The sequence below is a fragment of the Argopecten irradians genome, chromosome 2 (genome assembly GCF_041381155.1).
Source record: "Argopecten irradians isolate NY chromosome 2, Ai_NY, whole genome shotgun sequence".
NCBI lineage: Eukaryota > Metazoa > Mollusca > Bivalvia > Pectinida > Pectinidae > Argopecten > Argopecten irradians.
The window spans coordinates 30150518-30172007 of record NC_091135.1 but is presented as its reverse complement, the minus strand read 5'-3'; positions in this window follow the sequence as shown (position 1 = coordinate 30172007).

Sequence of the window (21490 nt, the reverse complement as noted above, 5' to 3'; positions counted from 1 at the left end):
TGACATGACCATACAAATGCACGTGTATCTAAAACAAAACATTAAAATATGTTCATTAAACCATTCTTAGATTTCACCTGTGTGATCATTTTCGATCATTTTTTTTTAAATATCCAACAGTTAGATAGTTGAGTTATTGCAATAACTGGTGAGATTTAACACGTTCGTTGGTGTAGAGTATGCCAGAGATAACACCTTACCTCTCGCTCTCAATAGACGTGCTTTATCTTATACTTACACACGTATGTTTTCGTATTTAGGAATGCCGTATAAGGAACAATATCGGTCAGCATCTAACAGAAACTGCCGCTAAGTCGTGAAAAGTCCACAGAATTATCAAGGAGCAAAAAGATTTGGATGTAAGTGAGAATTGAAGAAGCATGCTACACGACATAGAGGATACTCCTGATTTCTTGATGAGTACCAGTGAGATGAAACTCGTGAAAAAATATCAAAGTTTCCACCTCACTCGATGAAACATTACTGGTATTCATCAAGAACAAGGAATGTTCTATTATTACATTTGTTTTCTCGCTCCCATTTACAGAAGACCATCACTACTAGTTCCGCGAAAGTTTATTTCGCCATTGTATCGTACAGATTCATTCGCTCTTGCTATTATTACATGTATCACTATTTTGTGAGCATAACGTCATATTCATATCTAAAATATGACGTCATTGCTGTGCTCAAACTAACGACGTAACAATCAAAATGATATTTTCACTGTCAATGCTGCATTACGATTTGTCAAAAGCCAGTGAAAATATGAAAAGTGAATTTTACTCTGGTGAAAATATCACTTATATTTCAACCATAAAACCTTATATTTCACTGCGAAAAATGTAATAAATGTTATTCTTTCTTTCAGAGGTATTACATCCTCAAAGCGTATTGAAAATGTGTATTTTTATAAGGCAAGTGACAAGTCAGTACACTTAGGAATGGCAGGAAATAGACACCCACTCAACCCTTCATGGCAGCTGATTTAGACTACGTGTCATCCTCCTTGTACTTTTATATATCTAAATCAAAATGAAGCCATAAAAACGCCCGGACATTGTATCTAAAAGATAAAGTCTTATATGTATATGTTTGTTGTATAACTAAGCTTACAATAATGATTATGCAATGCTTATCGTAGATAATTTTCACATCTCATACTGTAAATCATTTTCACATATTATACTGTAAAAATCATTTTCACATCTTATACTGTAAAATATTTTCACATCTTATACTGTAAATCATTTTCACATTTTATACTGTAAATCATTTCACATCTTATATGTAAATCATTTTCACATTTTATACTGTAAATCATTTTCACATTTTATACTGTAAATCATTTTCATATCTTGTACTGTAAATCATTTTCACATTTTATTCTGTAAATCATTTTCACATCTTATACTGTAAATCATTTTCACATTTTATACTGTAAATCATTTTCACATCTTATACTGTAAATCATTTTCACATTTTATACTGTAAATCATTTTCACATCTTGTACTGTAAATCATTTTCACATCTTATACTGTAAATCATCTTCACATCTTGTACTGTAAATTATTTTCATATTTTATACTGTAAATCATTTTCACATCTTGTACTGTAAATCATTTTCACATTTTATACTGTAAATCATTTTCACATTTTATACTGTAAATCATTTTCACATCTTGTACTGTAAATCATTTTCACATTTTATACTGTAAATCATTTTCACATCTTGTACTGTAAATCATTTTCACATTTTATACTGTAAATAATTTTCACATCTTATACTGTAAATCATTTTCACATCTTATACTGTATATCATTTTCAAATCTTAAACTGTAAAACATTTTCACATCTTATACTGTAAATCATTTAAACTGTAAACTATTGATTATATCCATTCAATAAATATGTCACAAATTCCCTCCAAATTACGAATGTATTTACCAACGACCATTTTATATTTACAGTGTATCGGTGCCGCAAAAATGTGCATGTACCATTGAAAGCTATTGAAGTGATTTTTATTGATTTGCTTACGTAACATGGAATCCATTTACATTTCAAAAGCGTGGCGGCTAACACTATGACCAATGTTGCGACATTGGGTTGTATTTTCTTATTTAACTCAATAATATGTTTCATTTAAATATTATAATTCTTCGTTAGAAACCCTGCATTTCTAACACTGTTACTTCAACCTATTTTCATGTATTTATTGCGTTGTAAATGACTATCGAAGGCCACGTAATATATTGACAGTGTGATTGACATAAATTAGTTCTGATAGTAACTAGGCCGATTGTCTTTCTGTTGGAGTCGATGCAGCGGAATGATTGCCAATATAGATCATTTATGAACTGAAGTGCTAAAATAATTTTACGGTGATATAGTCCTGTTGAATGGGAAAAGTAGTGGTGTTTATATTAACGAGGAAAATTGTTTCGTGTGACACGGCACTTTTCGTGTTTAAGTGGCTATGTGGACCTTCTGTGTAGTGATACCAAGTGAACATTGGCTAGCAACATGTTTGTATACTTTCAACGCATATCTGTTTTGGTAGGTGACCGATTGCAGAAACTTGAGTTACATGCTTTCAGAGGGAAGGGAAGGGGTTGGGGGTGGGGCTGTGTGTTGCGTGGGGATGGGTTAGGGGGTTGATAAATGGAAGATGGAAAACCAACACGTCATTCCATAATGTCAAATAAGGATAATGGTGAAAAATTAACATGCACATACTTATTATACCTGTATAATGTACAAAATAATAGAAAATGGACATCAACAAGAGTATATCTGGATATTCTAATAAAATAAAATAACAATAAAATAAATATGAATGTGACTCTGTTTTTAGATTGACTTCTTAGCTCTGTGTTAATTATGTAGAACACTCAAAAACGAATCCGAAACCTTTCCACAAAGTTACTCTTGTATTTAAACTGATGTGTTTTATTTTTCATTATTACCAATTTATCAAACAAACGGATTCCATTTTATTTCTGTGAAATTCTGCATCAATCAATCCAATCCTTATTTCAAATGATTGAACAGGAAATTGTTTTCAAATGGATGAATCAAATTCAAGTTGTCTGTAAACTATGAATTTGATTTTAGGGTGTCATACTTTAGCCTGTTTGTTAGAAAGTGTACAGCTATATTAATAAAGTTCATCAGTTAGATGACATCCAGACAAGGTGGTGGATACACTGCTTACATCGTACTAAGTTAAATGTATTGATTATATTTGACATATGATGAGGAACGTAATAGGATTCCTTGCACAAGTGACAACAGTCCAGGAAAAGTGCACACATGTACCCGTACTATACTAAAAAGTCACAGAAGAAGATAAGCTACTGATGGCCTATTTGTTTATAACGTCCTATGTTTAAGGACGTGTCTGAGGGTAAGTGGAAATACCAATCGATAAGTCGAAAAAAGTTCCACGACTAGTATCAGCCTTTATTTACTCATACACCGAATGTCAACATAAACGTACTTTAGAGACAAATATGTCTCTATTTACCGACAAGTAAAAGGGTGCATCATGGTATATATAATGTATATTCAAAATTACATATCTAATGTGAATGAAACAAGATCCGATTACAACTAAATAGCCTGTCGGTTACTTAAACCTGTTATTATCCAATTATCGTAATCATAAGGTCCCAAATTTGTTTCATACAAATTGTCACACTTCGTTTCTGATGTGTACTTGAGGTTTTTACCCCGCACCAATTACTGACGTTCATTCACTTAACGGTGGCGAGCAAGCGCAATAACACCTTCAATAGCCAAGGTAGTTTGGTAGGTATTTAAACATGTCTATGAACAAATAGCTTTTTGCGCAGACTGATTGAAGCAAACAATATAATCAAACAGATTATATAACAAAATGTATGCAATGCTAATGTTTCATGATTTTGCGCCGTGTATCTACTAGTGTGTTGTGTTTTTGCTGAGTATTGTATATGTGTTTGCTTTTGATAGTAGAACCACACTAAGGAGCATATCCTCCACTTGGACAATTAAGCTATTTTGCCTAGTGCATCTGTGTTAAAAAAACAGCATAGCTCATTGCTTAGTGTATGTGTTGTACAGCATTATGGGAGGTTCAACTAACCAATGCAGATATTAATATCACGATTAATAAGGTTAATATTTTTCTTGTTTTTTGCGCCAACATAAATTCATTACTACCATGACCCCATTTAAAACAATGGTCAACTTGTAAAAGTGGATTGAAAAAAATGATGTGCCTATTAATAGATTGGAAATTCCCGGATCCCGTGTATTACAACGTCAAAGTCATTTAAGCGATTTTTTTTTAATTCAACGAATGATAAACTGAAAGATTTGCCTCTCTGTCGGTAGAGTGGAAATAAAACATTTTAAATAATGCCGAAGCTACAAATACAAAGAGGTAAGAAATAAAGGATTAGTAAGAAAACTACATGTAACCCTTACCCTAACCCCGAGTCATTGATTTCATAATTTTGATATTTAGTTGGTTTTTCGATTGGTGATATAAATACAAATGTTACCGATTAAAGTGCTGTATGCCATTTTTATTTAAGATAAGCAAGGGAAGAAAAAAAATGTAAAAAAAAAAAAAAAAATAAATAAAAATAAAAATGCTGTCAATGCATGTTTTAAGACTATATCCTCGGTTGATGATATTTCCTTGGCTAATTGACATCATCAAAATGCTTTATAACAGTATCGAATTCTGCAGAAAAATCCGGTTTAATATTGGCAACGGTATCCTACCAAACGGAGCAATCGGATAGTCTGCTGGTATAATGATCTACTTTTTTAACTGTCCATAATTCTTTATATGGAGATCTTATAGTACATGCAGTAATGATTTATAACATTTTTATCGTATAGAGATCCGTATTATATATTGCCAGCTGCAGAAGAGACTGGGAACAACCCGGAAGAAACGGATATTGAACTCCTGTTACATTATATAGATCATATTTTTACAGGTCGTAATGGCATCAGAAGTGTAGCGTATCAGTTATCAATAAATCGGGAAGTTGACCTCCATTTCTCAGTCTTCGAGATTTATTGACAGAGAGACAATAGGATATTATTTATGTGAAGTTACACACGAGCGACAAACGTTGAATAGTAAGCATTGCCGTTATTACGTGTACGAAGGCCTAAAATGTAATAAGTAATTAAAAGAAGAAATTATTCTATATAACTCAGAGGATTGTGGAAGTTTATGCATTCCAGAACCACAAATCATATAACTCGATACATAGCTGAGATGCCGGTTCCAATTTCAAGAATAAAATTCCATTTGTGATCAATGTTCATTTGGATAGGAGCAAATCTGTGACAATAGTTAAAAAAACAGTTCCGAAAAATACTAACGATTGAAAAAAAAGAACAAGAATGAGATTCAAAAGATGAATTGTCAGTTAGCATCATTGGTGATACCCTACCAAGGTAAGACAATAAAGATTACCGTGTAGCTAGGGTATTCTATGTGCTCGGACAATTGCCATTGGAGAATCATTGTAGATGAAGACATTAGACTCTACTAGCGGTAGAGAAATTATTACGGAATGATCGACAGAAGGAGACACAATAAACCTTATTTTTACACAAAAAAGTCTCCCACTTCTTTATTATCTGCTGACCACTGTGGAGTCACTCCTATGGAATATTGGAATTAAAGCAGGGGACACAAGTGAGGGAATTGTTAGATAGAAATAGATAACATAGATAACAGTACTTACAGTATTGTGTAATTAAACAAAGGTTAGTGGATATATATAAATGAGATTGTCTTGTATAGATAAGAACATCTTAAGGCATTATTTTACTCGTGTCTTGACCACGATTTTGGTTTACAAAACTATTTAAGAAAACCAATCTCAAAAGATCTTCCCAAAGAAATTTCTAAAATAAGAATCTCTGCACACAGTCTTAATGTAGAAAAGGGTCGATACCTGAATATACCACAACATTTAAGAATATATATTTTGTGTAATTTAAATGATGTTGAATATGGATTTCATTTTGTTTTGAAATGTCAATGTTACCCTGAAATCCGTCAAAAATTCATGAAAAACTATTGTTTTAAAAAACCAAGTATGTATAAACTAATACAACTTTTTAATGTAACAAATTTGAAAGAATTACAGAACTTAGCAAAATACCGTAAAGCTGCGAACGCAAAACGATCTTCATTAATCAATTAGTTATACTCTTACGAATGTAGTACTGTCTACCTGTATCTTTGTACAATATGTATTATATGATCCATTTGAATGCCATGTATTAATGTATGTATGCATATACAACTGATTAGTCAGAAGACTCAAAGTAAATAAAACTTGAACTTGAGTTTGTTAGATTGAAATATACAAGGAGAGCAGAAATTGTTTAAAGAAACACACAAGGAGAGAAAAATGTGTTTTATAGAAATATACAAGCGGAAAAGATTTTTTTGTGTAGAAATATACAAGGGGAAAAGAAATTGATAGATAGAAATATACAAGAAAAGAAAAATTTGTTTTATAGAATTTATACAAGCAGAGAAGAAATGTTTTTTTTTTAGAAATATACAAGGAGAGAAGAAATTAGTTATAGAAATAAACAAGAACAGAAAAAATCGTTTATAGAAATATACAAGGAGAAATATTCAAGGAGAGAAGAAATTAATTTATAGATATGTACAAGGAGAGAAGAAATTGTTAGATAGAAATTTATAAGGGGGTAGAAATTGATTTATAGAAATATATAAGGAGAGAAGAAAAATGTTTTTTAAATATATAACGGATGAAGACAAACACGTTGTTTTATAGAAATATACAAGGAGAGAAGAAATTGTTTTTAGACATATACAAGGAGAGAAGAAATTGGTAGATAGAAATATAAAAGCAAAGAGGAAATTATTAGATAGTAATATACAAGGAAATTGTTTTATAGAAATATACAAGAAGAGAAGAAATTATTAGATAGAAATATATAAGGGGAGAAGAAATTGTTCTATAGAAATATACAGGAAGAGAAGGTTTTTTTATAGAAATATACACGAAGAGAAAATTTGTTTATAGAAACGTACAAGTAGAGAAGAAATTGTTTTTTAGACATATAAAAACAAAGAGGAAATTATTACTACATATAAATATACAATACAAATTGTTACATGGATATTTACAGTAGAGCAGAAATTATTATATAGAAATATACAAGGAAAGATGATATTACAAGAAAGAAATATACAACGGATAAAGTAATCTTTAGCAGAAATTTACAGGGAGAGAAATTCTTTTATAGAAATATACAAGGGGAGATAGAAATATACAAGGGGAGAAGAAATGATTAGATATTTATTTTTAACAGTTGTCTAGTGATACGAATACAACAATGAATTAAAGCTAGAAGGATATAATGAAAATCTAAGACATAAATATGTAATTAAATCGTGAAAGATATTGGCCGTCAACACTCGGCAAGCCTCGGGTTGACCAGCCAAAATCTTTCACTAGGGTTGAGATATCCCTGTCCACTTGACAGACTCATGTAAGATTCTATTAATCTTATCCTTTCCCTAGCAACCATGGATATCCCTGTGAAGTATGGGGGGGAAATATATTCCTTACGCTGTAATGATGGTATCAGGTTTTGTAGATGTAGATATTAAACAGTGACAAACAGAACATGCGGACATTTCTGTTTTGACGTTTGCTGTACGATTTACAATCCTTTTTTTTTTGTTTGTTAAAGCGATGTGTGTATCTGTTGTATAGTGGATGAAGTTAACATCCTAGCGGTGATAGCTCTTACAAACAGCTGACCCTTCGGTGGCTGCACTTTCTATTGGTAGCTGGAAGGGCATACAGGGCAGAGGGCAATAATCATAACTTCATCAAACACTGGATTTTATCAGGCCTACTGCCGTCCAAACATCAGGTTTTATCGGTGAAAGTGGAAGAACCGATCATTCGGAGCTTTCACTATTCAACGAAAGTTGGGCTTTGTGTCTTTTAGAGGAAAGCAATTGATTTTAAATAAATAGAATTGTGTTTTAATTGAACCTTTACGGAACAACAATTTGCTTTCATACCTGTAAGCGTGTTTTATTGCGCCATAATGACCTCAATACATTGATGACAATAAATGTAGGAGGGGATATGTTTTATCCATAATAAAACAAATTACATATTATGTAGCTTATACGCCTTGGCAGATGCTGACGGATCTTTTTCGGTAAGGGAATCGTGTATAATTCCCTGTATGATTATAAAATACAGTATTATGTTATTCGTATATTTTCGATGTTAGAAACGTAGATACCAAAATAAGCAAACTAATTTCCTTCAATGTAGGCAAAACAAACGACGCTCGATAAATCTCCGTAACGTTAATTTAAAACTGAATAGGATGACTTTGTGTTTGTATGAACGCAATATATATTACTAGAGCAAGCAATTATATACATGCATTTAGACTCAACCTGTTTGTTGGGCCAAAATTGACGGTTGCTACAGGTTTTGTGAAGTATATTTAAAATTTTATCTCAGTTTGTGCCTAGATAGTAGCGTGTTGAGTTTTAGGACGCACCTGATGTATGTAATTAGTGCTGCTTGAGATAGCCAGATGTCAGTCAGAGGTGGACTAGTACAATCACATAAATATCCCGCTAAGAACGAGGTGATGACGAGCTGAGGCGAGCTGGCCGATTTGGACTACGACATTGAGCTGTTGAGCCCAGCTGTCCGCCCGGGGTCATCTCGTTCGCTCTGTATAAGACAGTACAGGGGTCAGGTGTGCCCTGTACACTTAAAGGGTCTAAGCGGTCGATGTTACCGGTATATTTAATGACAGGTGTCGAAAAGGCCGACTGATGTCTGGGTTTGAACATTTTTGAAGTTCTAATTGTAATTTGTGATCATTTCACAATCGTATTAATGCATCTTACATATAAAAAATGCTTGCATACAGCTGAAATCGGACTAAGATTAAAGTCGAAATGCTCACATACTTGTACCATTAATCACAACCAATTCAGCTTTTTGTCCGCCTGTATATATTTTCTATGATAAATATTGGTACTCTCAAATTCACGTAATCGACCAATACCACAAACACTTTCTAAATTCTGAATTTCTAAAACATAATATGATCAATAATGATAGGATTCAGAACTATTTAGAAAAATCGAACATGTGAAGAGACAATCAAGAGTAATTGGTGTGATATTAATGTCTGGATTGTGAATAATCGTAACTTTTAAGTCCAGGCTACTGAATGGTGTCTAGTAGAAATCGCTATCAACATACAGTCAAGTTCATATAAATGATTCAGTTGCATATCCAAGGGTGCTGTTTTGAATCACGACTAACATGAATTATACATTGCTAATGTCATCGTTGAAATACGTGTTTTAAATCAAGAATAATTAAGAAAGATGGCGAAATTAGTGTTCAGAACCTAAATTGTCATAGTAACGAAATAAAGGCGTCCGACTGTCAGTGATACTACTTTAGAAAACCTGTTTCGCAATGGCAATGAGACACAGCTTTCGAAGTAGTCAAAATTTAAGTATCAGTCGACTTTGAACAAACATGGGGTTTTCCTGTTTTTAAGGATGCTGAACACAGTGGTGGTACCGTTTTGGAAAACCTGCGTTACCACGGTAACATGCTTATGAAAATAACCCTAAATATCAATGTAGGAAACATCATTGTTAATCTGTCGCTTCGGCGATCGCTATTTCTGGAACTCATATATTCGCCATTCGACCACTGTGAAAATTCAGTAAATAACATTTTTTTGATATAGAGTTTTCATAGACCTTTGCCATAAAAGAGAGTTATTGGAATGTTCGTGCACGGTTAACCCTGTACGGCATAGTTAAATATGTATGAGTGTCACCTCACCGTCTATCCACATACGTAACCGACAATGTAAATACTATTATAGACTATTAACGTAAAACCTATTGGTTATCTGTGCTTACATTGTACACTGGGAAATTTAATCAACCATATTAATAATATTGCCTAAATATAGGTTTCTTGGTAAACTGGAAAGCATGTCTTTTGAAGTCTGATAAAACACTTATGTGATTGTATATGATTGTCTTTGATTACAGAGAAAAAATCTGTAGTATATACACGCGCCAGATACTTATACACGCTCAGACAAAAAAAATCAACATTTTAAGGGTAGACATTTCATTGCCAATAAACACGGAAGGAACTTAATTCGAGAATAAGATAATACTAGCGACACTGACCCCCAAACAAATCAGGGATTAGATGGGTACATTGGTTCGGTGAGCGCATGGATCCTGGAGTTAATGAGTACACAACACTACAACGCACTCTAATATCTAAGGAAATTCTATAGACTCGAAGAAAAGACCAACTGACTTGTACCCAGTTGAACTAATTCCATTTTAAGAGGATATTGCATTTCTTACATGCGTAAACTGTTGATGAATTGTGTCTGAAATCTAAAAACTGATCCTGATAAAAGCTGCGTTGACAGGGTCTGGTTTATGTGCTATATGTATGGTGGAGCTTAAAAACGCAAACGTTTGGTCATGCTACATATTGTTATACATATCGCCTTGTTAGGGACAGGTGAACACCTTATAAAGAAGTAGACAGTTTACGTTTGCTGGCGTTTGTTGATGTCTACTCGTCAATTACATGCCCTACAGAGCGGTATTGGAGTTGACGTGGTGCCGACAGCTAGTATAGATCTGCTAATCGACAGAGCCATAATGGACCAGGTCAGTAAAGGTCGTCCCTTGCCAGGCCGATCTTGTGAGACCAGATCAGCAAGGGCCATCCCTGGCCAGGCCGACCTTGTGAGACCAGATCAGTAAGGGTCCTCCCTGGCCAGGCCGACCTTGTGAGACCAGATCAGCAAGGGCCATCCCTGGCCAGGCCGACCTTGTGAGACCAGATCAGTAAGGGCCATCCCTGGCCAGGCCGACCTTGTGAGACCAGATCAGTAAGGGCCATCCCTGGCCAGGCCGATCTTGTGAGACCAGATCAGCAAGGGCCATCCCTGGCCAGGCCGACCTTGTGAGACCAGATCAGTAAGGGTCCTCCCTGGCCAGGCCGATCTTGTGAGACCAGATCAGCAAGGGCCATCCCTGGCCAGGCCGACCTTGTGAGACCAGATCAGTAAGGGCCATCCCTGGCCAGGCCGACCTTGTGAGACCAGATCAGCAAGGGCCATCCCTGGCCAGGCCGACCTTGTGAGACCAGATCAGCAAGGGCCATCCCTGGCCAGGCCGACCTTGTGAGACCAGATCAGTAAGGGTCCTCCCTGGCCAGGCCGACCTTGTGAGACCAGATCAGCAAGGGCCATCCCTGGCCAGGCCGACCTTGTGAGACCAGATCAGTAAGGGTCCTCCCTTGCCAGGGAGATCTTATGAGACAGGCTTCATGATTCTCAGAGCTGATATAAGATATATACTGTACACAGTGTTGGTGGTCTAGTAGATGACATACTACATTCACCACAATGGTTAGGAACCTATAGAAGTTAACTGATGGCTGCCCTTTTCCCATGTAAAATTGTATCGTAATTACATCTTACAATCGTATTATGATAAAAACCTTGTAAAAAGAAATTCCATAACTTTGGTAAATTAATTCGGAGTAATGTATAGTTTCAATATCAATGAAATACTGACAATCTCTTATTTGAAACATGACACATTCTGAATAGGAGAAGGCTAACAACTGTATAAAGAGCTGAGCTGGAGTTGCAATATGTTTGATGTATGTTAAGAAAGTGTGTCATTTGTACGAAAATAGTCAAAGTGTCAAAGTGAAAGCTTAAAATTTACACGGTATAATCTTTCATTGAGGACTGTAGAACAAGAACAAACAAAGAATGTTGAATGTCTAAAAAAACTATTTACGACAGCAATACGATATTACCGCTCAGTAGTACACGAAAACAATATTCAATGACATGATTCTTCACCTCTTACATTTGTTCTGTAACCCGTTTACCTTTTAACATCTTTTGAAAACAGATAGCTCTCGTTCAACAGCGGAAATCAGGCTCTGAGTTTCAAGTAATGCAATTAGAGCTTTGTGAAGCTTGAAACCATTTCATTAGGCACATGGCGTGTTGATTGTGTAGAACCACACGTCAACACACGCTAACGTGGCTGATTAATCCTGTACAACACAAGTAACCATGTACTGTCCTCAATATGCCAAATTATAATATCATCCAGATCACTCGGTGTCCTATTAAGGTTTTGTGCTATTGTAGCCTGCATGCAGATCTGCGATGAACAGTTAAACTGAGTATAACATAGCTTCCAAAGTTAATCCCATTTCATTTACGAGATCAAGAAATGTGATCGATCCCTTTGTCTCTGAAATCACTAATACAATACAATACATCCTCACCAGCCACTTAATGCAGTAGGAATAGGAAAAGTCCAAGGATTGGATCTGGTCTTAGAGTATACAGTTAAAGTACGGGGTTGAGAGATATAGCAAGTTTCTGGTTTCCCTCGAACTTGCCTATTTCCCGAGGCGGAGCTGAGGTTGAGAGATATAGCAAGTTTCTGGTTTCCCTCAAACTTGCCTATTTCCCGAGGCGGAGCTGAGGGAAATAGGCAAGTTCGAGGGAAACCAGAAATTTTCTATATCACTCAACCCCATACTTTAACTGTCTTAATATACCAATACATACAAAAGCTTTAATCAGACTAAAATATATATTTTTCTCATACGCTATATTCATGTGGCGTACGGTCATGGTCATTTGATATTGAGAGAGGTTAACATTGTAATAGATCTACATAATCTTAGCTTCAAACATTCAAATTATTCCGAGATGATAATTGTGATTCCATCTCCGTTTTGATTTGCTGCTATTTAAACCGCAGGTTATAATTTGATTCCGCTATGTTTTGCAATATTTCAATATTTTATACCAATCGGCACGGCATAATATTACATTTATATACATGTATTGTTGAAATTCCGAGACGTTAGCCATTTACAGGTGACACTCTGACCCCATTACATTTTTCACAACCTCTCACTTACAAGATAAACTTGACGACGTGTTCGGAAACAGTTTCTGATCCATTCTAACGTCGATTGATTACACCAACGGAGATGGCGTGATCGGAAACTAGCTCCGCCAAAATGTTACGTCACTTGGCAACTGATGGCGTGATCGGAAACAAGTCCCGCCCACCTCGAGTCTGATTGGTTAACCGGAAATAGCCGAGCCTATGTATGTGCTAGCTTCCAAACACACAGCTGAGTGAGGCTTTTGGAAAAAATAGGGAGCTAGTCAATTTAACAAAGTCACTTTTATAAAGCGTATCATGCCTTGATAGTTACACAAGTAACTCACACTCGATGTAACCTTTTACAAAAATACAATATCTAGGAAACCTGACTTTAAGCTGCCAGAAATAAAAATGCATACCATTTGTATTGGTCAGTAGTGATTTGAGTCATTTTTGGGTCTTAAACCGAACGATCATCCTTGCGATAGCTCTTCCGAATCCATGCTTTTCTAAATCGATATGTCAACACTGATAATTTATATATACATAGTTGATCATTATAATTCGAGTTTTAGAACATGATTTTAATATATTGGAGTTCATTGGAGTTCCAGAACTGCCGAAACCAAGTAAACAGTAGAACGGTAAAGGCCAAAGCAGTAACGATCAGGCAGCTGTTAACCTACCTGATATTGTTATGTAAATCAGAAATCCTTTGTTCGGTACCACCCACCTCCAGCACAGTTCCGGTCATGTAAGTACGAGTGCTATGCTTTCGCATTTGGTTTTCGGTTCAGTATCGGTTCGTATGTAAACATCGGAGGACTTGTGTTAACGTTCGAGCCCTATTCGAGGCAGATCACAGAGTTTGAGAGCGGGGGATCCAAACATGATGAAAGGCCTCAACATTAATACAATCCGGGTCGCTGAGGTACACCATTTCTCTGGTAGAAATGAACCCAACTCAAGTTCACAAATATTAAGCTACAATCATCATAATACAGTCTATAAATATACTGTACGCTCAACTTGGGTGGTAGCGCGTGTGCCTTAAGTACTATTTGGGAACCATTCCTACACCTCTATGTCAAAACCATATTTCAATACACTACAAATCGTAACAACATCTGACCATGTTTACGTGTATTTTTGGAAATATAAATAAACAAACAACCTGTTTGTTAAAAGGGAATTGGATTGATAAACCGTGCGTTATTATATTGTTATGGTATCATCAATATTATATTTCTTCCAATCGACACGAGAATAGATACTAAATCTGGGCCTATTTCCTTTAAAACTGATATAGCTTGTAATTATGTACTAAAAGAGAGCATTTAAAGTCCGAAATACCCTACTCATTTCCAGCCATTATAAATTGAAGACAACTGTTTTAATGACTGCTGAAACTTTCTTAACCTCCCCCACCAGATTGATACAACAACACGAATTATTGCTATGTGCGATAGTCATAAAGTGGCGATCACACTTAATCCAGGATCGAGGTATATGTTTAAATGCAAAGATTTAAAAAATGAACTAACATCTAGAAATGTTTGCCTAATGGTTAACTAAATAGCCCTGTTCAGTTGAGGCAGTACGACATCTCGTTATTGCCTTTTTGTTTCATTGAAAGAGCAATTTTGCACTTATTTTAAAAATGCAAATATGTATAAAACATCAGATGCATTGTTTTACACTCAACTCATTTGTTATGAGAAATTGTTTTTTTTTTATTGTTCTACCTAACAACCTTTCGATTTTTGTGAAAGTCCTTCTTCAGTGATTTAATGACCCAGATTGTCGCTGAGGCGTAAAACGGTATAAAAGCTGCTACCGCCACACATGTCAGACCCTGCTCCAAAACACAGACACATCAGTTAATCGTTATGCCTGTAAGACAGTATTAGTAAATCAATAACAAAACGCTCGATCATGTCAAAGTACATTGTAATTCATTGCAAACGGATAGCAAAAATAAGTGTGCATCTTGCTGATTTGTAAATCTAAAAGTAACGCATAACAATACATTACTCTGTCCAGGTCAACTTTGTAATATGCTCTATTCAAGAAAGTATTTCAAATATTACCTTCATCATTAGAGAGATTGATTTTATAGAAAAACATGAGACAAAAATTGAACTGTCGACCAGAACTTTGGAATTCAAATTTTCCTCTGCAAATGATCCGCCGCAGAACATGACTTAACATCGACACCGAACTTTGAGTCATTACCACATGTGGATTTGGAACCCGATTCATTAATTTTAAAGCCAATCAACACCTCCCCACTGACCCCTAAATAGCATCTTGTAATAGATCTGTGTCAACAACTGATGCTGTGACCGAACATCAATGTATTAATCAATAGTCAAAGAGATAAACAAATATATCTTGCACTCAAATATACAATAAAATAATGTAGGCTAAGAAATGAATCTCTGTACAATGTTGTATATGCCAGATCTGACCGGACAAAATATTACAGTTACTAAGATTTTGATCACAATCATGTAAATACACAGGTGTGCATTTAATATTTCCTATCTTTACCACATCATAAAATTCAAAACTCGAGATACACCATACAGTATTACATAACAGAGTCAGCATGCAGTTCGATACATGCGATTTCAGCTAAATTAGACTATTTGTCGGCCGTCAGGAATGAGGCAAAGGCCCTTTCCTTGAATGTGAAATCTAAATTTATTTGGTTTTTTTTGTCACTTTCACTTGCTGTAGAGATGATAGACAGTGTGTATATTGGACCCCCAGTGGGAAATGCCTTCATAAAAACACATTGAGGCGTACACACTGTCACAATTGATGTAGAAATAAACATTTCGCTAAAACTCCGAGCACAAATCAAGGTTACTGGACAGGGTGTTATCATAACGAAAGCATGCAGTCAGAGATAAAAGTCAATTTGTGCACTTAATGGTGATGTGTGCTTAACTCAAAATAGAGAACACTTCAGACAGACTAAACATATGTTTCTAGAGTCATGGCACAGCCATACCACGGTATCTCAGGCAGTTATATGGCCTTGGTATGTGGAAACGGTAACAATGTCAATCCAGACGTGGGTTCCAGTACAGATAAGGAACTATCCGGTCGCTTTTAAGAAATGATACACAGATTTCATTCTAACATATCGTTTGCTGTCAACTCCAGTATAATACAACGTAATATAATAAGATAAAATACCAGTTTATTGTACTAAATAATCGTTTTATTGTGACACTCGATAAGCTACGTTTGTACAAGAGACTAATTCTTCCTATTGCTATCACGGTTATGTCCAAATATCTTAACTGTGAGTGGAATGTGAGTGGAATTTCTTGCAGTTGATTCGATATATTAATGGTTTGGTAAAGGAATAATGAATCTTTATTTGTTTTCATACTAGATCCGGCTTTCTGACTGGCAGATTCGTTTTCTTCTAACCACTATGAAGAAAACATCCGAGAATGGTGCGAAAATCCCAAGATATCATGACGTCACAATACGTCGACGTTGCGTATTGATTTAGAACAAAATAATCCATTGGATAATCAATGGAACCTAATTTGACGATTAAACGTATTTAATGTAAACGTATAGTATGGAAAATTAATTATAAGCATTTATGTCAGTCATTTTTTAAACTTTAGCGGGGTATGAAATAAATTTTGTTCGCAAACCTTTGTGAGAATCCGCTACGCGGTTGCACAAAGTTTGCAATCAAACTCTCTGTAATACCCCGATGAAGTTAAAAATAGTGACATCCATATTAAATGAATATTTCGGGCGTAACAATTTATTGATATACAGTTTATTAGGTTGATGTATTACAAGGTTGTAATACGCTTGCCTTTCACAAAGACGGCATAGAAACTTCCAATCAACGGTAATTAACACAACCTAGTACTTCTTTCTAGCAAATAGACTTCATTCACGTGTTTCAATCTTGAAATTCAAGATTTTCAGTAACTCATATTACTATAATTTTAAAGTCTATAGAATACAAGTAGAAATATTGTACAGACATAACAAACTAACCAATATATTTGAAGCCAAATAAATTACAACACATCAACATCAAAGCATAATGTTGAAACTTAAACGACTCTAAACGACGGGTCTAACCCGTTCAGAAGTCTTCCCTGTAAGCGATAAGCAGCTGTTGTCATTTGATGCCATCTGTATTTCCGATTGTAGGCAAATCAGGACGAAATCTTCCCGGTACTCTCTGGTATACCATCATATCAACAAGGACAGTTCAGTGCTGCTAACTACCAGTATTGCGTCGGTTTTGTCGGAAGATCAAAGACTGCAGTGAATGTTAAAGTACTAATGATATGAATAAATATATAATTGTTAAATATAGAGCAATTTTCTGGTTGTGATATAAAACTTAAAGATTTTGACAATAGATCTACCCACGGAACCTTATGCACTTAGACTACCACAGATTGTATATATTAATGACAAAAGTGGCTCCGATATCCCGAATCTGTTAAAACTTTATTTTGTTTTCAACTTAGTTTGATCCTAATATATCCCTTTTGTTAAACAAACTGAAATTCAAATCTTCACCAATACATCAACAGCAAAAATTAACGATTAACAAGGAAATATTATGATTACTGTTACTTTTTGTAATATAAATTTATTTCGAAATTCACATTGTTTTCTTCGTTCTTTTCAAAATAAATAGAATGAACCACAGCTTGTAGCATTTGTCAGCCATACATACCAACAACATATCATTATATATGATTATCGCCACACTTGTATAAAGTAGATTATTACGTCGTGTCAGCAGCTGATTTTTGTGTTCATGAATAACCATTTTGTTGGACAGAATGCTTACGTATCTGTGTATCCCTGAAACTTTATTTTAACCTAAAACTATAGCAGATGTCCTACTGGCCATTCGAACATTTATATCCATAATGTACAGGTAGGTAGTACCATAGTGAGGGAACAATTCCACTGTTATATTCTTTACATGTTGAGTATAACATGCAAACTATACTCCTAGTATTGTGTTAAAGTAAGCGAAATCTGAAGAAAAATTGGTAAGTAAACTTATACATGTAATGCTATTTAATCTGGTCACGGATACAGCAGATGTGTGTCGGTTCAGACAGTGCACCCTATAGCCTCCCCTCCTTACCTGACATGTGTGCGAGCAGTAGCTTCTGTCGCGTGCGCTCGGGATCTTAGCGATCATAAAAGGATTTAAAGGGGATTATGTTATCGCTTTGAAACGTATCCAATGTGTGAAGACATATCGGCCGAAGATTTCGGTCTATTGATTGCTCGTATTAAGTCCGCTAAGTAATGATTGTTCCTGATCCGATGTGACCTTGAACCCTGCTGTGTACTTTCAATGTTTACTATCGGTACAATAAAGAGTAACAATTTGATGTTGGTTTCAAGTTCTGACATATATAAGATTATGTGTTACAAAGAAAGAGGCACTGTTGATAAGTTCATCAACAGAGCACCGTATAGTTACTGTAGTCGTTTGAAAGAAGCTTGAAGTGTAAACAAATGTCAGTCAATTGTTATACCTATACTGATGCCTTAATGAAGCCAAACGACTAACTTGTTGGTAGAATTAGGATATGAACACTGAAATGTTACGTTTCATATTGAACATTTAACATTGTATTCATCCGTTATGGCATGTGTATTTTGTAATAATGGTAAAAATGAACACTTCAATTGTATCTGCTAGGTGATAAATGAAAACAAAGCATAAAGATGCCCAGCCGCTTACGAATGGTATGTTTTCTATATCAAAAACAAAAGCAGACGAATTCGACTTTTTCTTTAGTTACTTACTTTACACCATTACCAAAATTAAAAAGTTTGAGCTTCTTATCTTACTTCAAAACAAGAATAAAATTAAACAAAAATTGCGTCCCGAACTAAATTCACGGCATACTTCCCTTATTTGAAGGAGCTTTTTGGTGCCAAGATTTCGTCACCTAATTTGTGGAAATATCTCCGTAATACTTAACGATTATGCTACTGGAATATAAAGGTAATGTTAGCGTAGACTATTAAACAGAATTTCTCTAAATTGTCGATTGGATTGGACAGAGTCCTGAATAGATATTTCAAATCCTGAAAGGTGACGGCATCAACAAAGACTGCAGTGTAAAAAAACAGTTATAATATCTGCGCAGTTCTATCGCCTATTTACAAGAATTTAGAATGGCCTGAACGTGCAATTTTGTATCATATCTGCAATGAATAGAATATCAGACTTGAGGACTGTTTAAGGAGTAAAGATATTATGTGAACAATGTAACAGCGCTTGTGTAAAGACGTTTGGAAGATTTCGTCATCATGTGACGACGTTCAAATACAATAATAGAGTTTCCAAACACAAACAAATAAAAATATTTTTTATTATTTCGACAAACCTGTACATCTCAAATATACCACTTATAGATGAATGTTGTGTTTACGATTTTACTTCAATATCTAATCGTTAACATTATTTTTATTCTTAATTACTACACTATGTGATACGAAAAGATTTACTATCAGTAAGGTTGATCATCCACCTGGTCAATTAAACTGAGAAATAATGTCTATCTACAGTATATACAATTAGTTATAACTATAAAGTTATCGTAATTTCCACGTTCATTTATTTGCTGTTCGCAAGCCAAACCACATCTATTCCTACGAATGCATCAATTACCTGCGGGTGTTGTAGCAAACGATAAAACTTTGTAACTGCATTGGTTTTTGGACCACTCACAAACATATGAGTATTCTAGGTAATGCATTGTAATGGGTTAGATGTACAAATGCCATGGATCAGCTATTTATGAATAACTACCCCTAACGACTTGGCATATATACGTTTGATCAATTAGTGTCTTAGTACGTGTTCCCTCGGAGTCCAGTATGTGATATAACTTCCCTTTAATCCTATTTTTTGTTCTCGGTCACACTTCTCAGCGGAAATGGCAAAAGTCCCAAAATAACTCATATGTGGTGTACATGTGAGTTCAAGTGAACGTTTAGCCAGGTATATGAGTACACCAGCGATGTATGTGGTCGCTGAAGACCTCCGGAAATTGTGGTCGATTTGTTGACATCTTTTTGTCTATTTTGATGAATTACGTATAATAGGTGGTCTTAGTCCTTCCAAGGAAGATCATTTATATACATCGTGTGTTATAATTACCAATGTATGTAGAGATGGTCATTTGTGACATTCGATCATCAATGTATGTAGAGGTGGTCATGTGTGACACTCGATCACCAATGTATGTAGAGATAGTCATGTGTGACACTCGATCACCAATGTATGTAGAGATGGTCATGTGTGACACTCGATCACCAATGTATGTAGAGATAGTCATATGTGACACTCGATCACCAATGTATGTAGAGATTGTCATGTGTGACACTCGATCACCAATGTATGTAGAGATGGTCATGTGTGACACTCGATCACCAATGTATGTAGAGATAGTCATATGTGACACTCGATCACCAATGTATGTAGAGATAGTCATATGTGACACTCAATCACTAATGTATGTAGAGATAGTCATGTGTGACACTCGATCACCAATGTATGTAGAGATAGTCATGTGTGGCACTCGATCACCAATGTATGTAGAGATAGTCATGTGTGACACTCGATCACCAATGTATGTAGAGATAGTCATGTGTGACACTCGATCACCAATGTATGTAGAGATAGTCATGTGTGACATTCGATCACCAATGTATGTAGAGATTGTCATGTGTGACACTCGATCACCAATGTATAAGTGACCATTTGTGACACTCGACAACCAATGTATGTAAAGATTGTCATGCGTGATACTCGATCACCAATGTATGTAGAGATGGTCATGTGTGACACTCGATCACCAATGTATGTAGAGATGGTCATGTGTGACACTCGATCACCAATGTATGTAGAGATGGTCATGTGTGACACTCGATCACCAATGTATGTAGAGATGGTCATGTGTGACACTCGATCACAATGTATGTAGAGATGGTCATTGTGACACTCGATCATCAATGCATGTAGATATGGTCATGTGTGACACTCGATCACCAATGTATGTAGAGATTCATGTGTGACACTCGATCACCAATGTATGTAGAGATGGTCATGTGTGACACTCGATCACCAATGTATGTAGAGATGGTCATGTGTGACATTCGATCACCAATGTATGTAGAGATAGTCATGTGTGACACTCGATCACCAATGTATGTAGAGATAGTCATGTGTGACACTCGATCACCAATGTATAAGTGACCATTTGTGACACTCGACAACCAATGTATGTAAAGATGGTCATGTGTGACACTCGATCACCAATGTATGTAGAGATGGTCATGTGTGACACTCGATCACCAATGTATGTAGAGATGGTCATGTGTGACACTCGATCATCAATGTATGTAGAGG